Raw genomic sequence first — 3098 nt, forward strand, 5'->3', positions numbered from 1 at the left:
TTTACAATCCCACCAACAGTGTAAAAGTGTTCCTATTTCTCCACATCCTCTCCAGCACCTGTTGTTTCCTGACTTTTGAATGATCGCCATTCTAACTGGTGTGAGATGGTATCTCATTGTGGTTTTGATTTGCATTTCTCTGATGGCCAGTGATGATGAGCATTTTTTATGTGTCTGTTGGCTGTATGAATGTCTTCTTTTGAGAAATGTCTGTTCATATCCTTTGCCCACTTTTTGATGGGGTTGTTTGTTTTTTTCTTGTAAATTTGTTTGAGTTCTTTGTAGGTTCTGGATATTAGCCCTTTGTCAGATGAGTAGATTGCAAAAATTTTCTCCCATTCTGTAGGTTGCCTGTTCACTCTGATGGTAGTTTCTTTTGCTGTGCAGAAGCTCTTTAGTTTAATGAGATCCCATTTGTCAATTTTAGCTTTTGCTGCCGTTGCTTTTGGTGTTTTAGACATGAAGTCTTTGCCCATGCCTATGTCCTGAATGGTACTACCTAGGTTTTCCTCTAGGATTTTTATGGTATTAGGTCTAACATTTAAGTCTCTAATCCATCTTGAATTAATTTTCGTATAAGGAGTAAGGAAAGGATCCAGTTTCAGCTTTCTACTTATGGCTAGCCAATTTTCCCAGCACCATTTATTAAATAGGGAATCCTTTCCCCATTTCTTGTTTCTCTCAGGTTTGTCAAAGATCAGATGGCTGTAGATGTGTGGTATTATTTCTGAGGACTCTGTTCTGTTCCATTGGTCTATATCTCTGTTTTGGTACCAGTACCATGCTGTTTTGGTTACTGTAGCCTTGTAGTATAGTTTGAAGTCAGGTAGCGTGATGCCTCCAGCTTTGTTCTTTTGACTTAGGATTGTCTTGGAGATGTGGGCTCTTTTTTGGTTCCATATGAACTTTAAAGCAGTTTTTTCCAATTCTGTGAAGAAACTCATTGGTAGCTTGATGGGGATGGCATTGAATCTATAAATTACCTTGGGCAGTATGGCCATTTTCACGATATTGATTCTTCCTATCCATGAGCATGGTATGTTCTTCCATTTGTTTGTGTCCTCTTTTATTTCACTGAGCAGTGGTTTGTAGTTCTCCTTGAAGAGGTCCTTTACATCCCTTGTAAGTTGGATTCCTAGGTATTTTATTCTCTTTGAAGCAATTGTGAATGGAAGTTCATTCATGATTTGGCTCTGTGTTTGTCTGTTATTGGTGTATAAGAATGCTTGTGATTTTTGCACATTAATTTTGTATCCTGAGACTTTGCTGAAGTTGCTTATCAGCTTAAGGAGATTTTGGGCCGAGACAATGGGGTTTTCTAAATATACAATCATGTCATCTGCAAACAGGGACAATTTGACTTCTTCTTTTCCTAACTGAATACCCCTGATTTCTTTCTCTTGCCTAATTGCCCTAGCCAGAACTTCCAACACTATGTTGAATAGGAGTGGTGAGAGAGGGCATCCCTGTCTTGTGCCAGTTTTCAAAGGGAATGCTTCCAGTTTTTGCCCATTCAGTATGATATTGGCTGTGGGTTTGTCATAAATAGCTCTGATTATTTTGAGGTACGTTCCATCAATACCGAATTTATTGAGCGTTTTTAGCATGAAGGGCTGTTGAATTTTGTCAAAAGCCTTTTCTGCATCTATTGAGATAATCATGTGGTTCTTGTCTTTGGTTCTGTTTATATGCTGGATTATGTTTATTGATTTGCGAATGTTGAACCAGCCTTGCATCCCAGGGATGAAGCCCACTTGATCATGGTGGATAAGCTTTTTGATGTGTTGCTGAATCCGGTTTGCCGTATTTTATTGAGGATTTTTGCATCGATGTTCATCAGGGATATTGGTCTAAAATTCTCTTTTTTTGTTGTGTCTCTGCCAGGCTTTGGTATCAGGATGATGTTGGCCTCATAAAATGAGTTGGGGAGGATTCCCTCTTTTTCTATTGATTGGAATAGTTTCAGAAGGAATGGTACCAACTCCTCCTTATACCTCTGGTAGAATTCAGCTGTGAATCCATCTGGTCCTGGACTTTTTTTGGTTGGTAGGCTATTAATTATTGCCTCAATTTCAGAGCCTACTATTGGTCTATTCAGGGATTCAACTTCTTCCTGGTTTAGTCTTGGAAGAGTGTAAGTGTCCAGGAAATTATCCATTTCTTCTAGGTTTTCCAGTTTATTTGCGTAGAGGTGTTTATAGTATTCTCTGATGGTAGTTTGTATTTCTGTGGGGTCGGTGGTGATATCCCCTTTATCATTTTTAATTGCGTCGATTTGATTCTTCTCTCTTTTCTTCTTTATTAGTCTTGCTAGTGGTCTGTCAATTTTGTTGATCTTTTCAAAAAACCAACTCCTGGATTCATTGATTTTTTGGAGGGTTTTTTGTGTCTCTATCTCCTTCAGTTCTGCTCTAATCTTAGTTATTTCTTGCCTTCTGCTAGCTTTGGAATGTGTTTGCTCTTGCTTCTCTAGTTCTTTTAATTGCGATGTTAGAGTGTCAATTTTTGATCTTTCTTGCTTTCTCTTGTGGGCATTTAGTGCTATAAATTTCCCTCTACACACTGCTTTAAATGTGTCCCAGAGATTCTGGTATGTTGTATCTTTGTTCTCATTGGTTTCAAAGAACATCTTTATTTCTGCCTTCATTTCGTTATGTACCCAGTAGTCATTCAGGAGCAGGTTGTTCAGTTTCCATGTAGTTGAGCGGTTTTGATTGAGTTTCTTAGTCCTGAGTTCTAGTTTGATTGCACTGTGGTCTGAGAGACAGTTTGTTATAATTTCTGTTCTTGTACATTTGCTAAGGAGTGCTTTACTTCCAATTATATGGTCAATTTTGGAGTAAGTACGATGTGGTGCTGAGAAGAATGTATATTCTGTTGATTTGGGGTGGAGAGTTCTATAGATGTCTATTAGGTCTGCTTGCTGCAGAGATGAGTTCAATTCCTGGATATCCTTGTTAACTTTCTGTCTTGTTGATCTGTCTAATGTTGACAGTGGAGTGTTGAAGTCTCCCATTATTATTGTATGGGAGTCGAAGTCTCTTTGTAAGTCTCTAAGGACTTGCTTTATGAATCTGGGTGCTCCTGTATTGGGTGCA

At 38.5% G+C, this 3098-nt stretch overlaps 1 protein-coding gene across 2 annotated transcripts in view; it reads left to right on the forward strand.

Annotated features, from left to right (window-relative positions):
• PLCL1 (phospholipase C like 1 (inactive)) overlaps positions 1–3098 on the forward strand; it is a 347991-nt gene that overhangs the window by 133334 nt on the left and 211559 nt on the right. The window lies entirely within an intron of this gene.

Source organism: Theropithecus gelada, chromosome 12 (genome assembly GCF_003255815.1).
Source record: "Theropithecus gelada isolate Dixy chromosome 12, Tgel_1.0, whole genome shotgun sequence".
NCBI classification, from domain to species: Eukaryota; Metazoa; Chordata; class Mammalia; order Primates; family Cercopithecidae; genus Theropithecus; species Theropithecus gelada.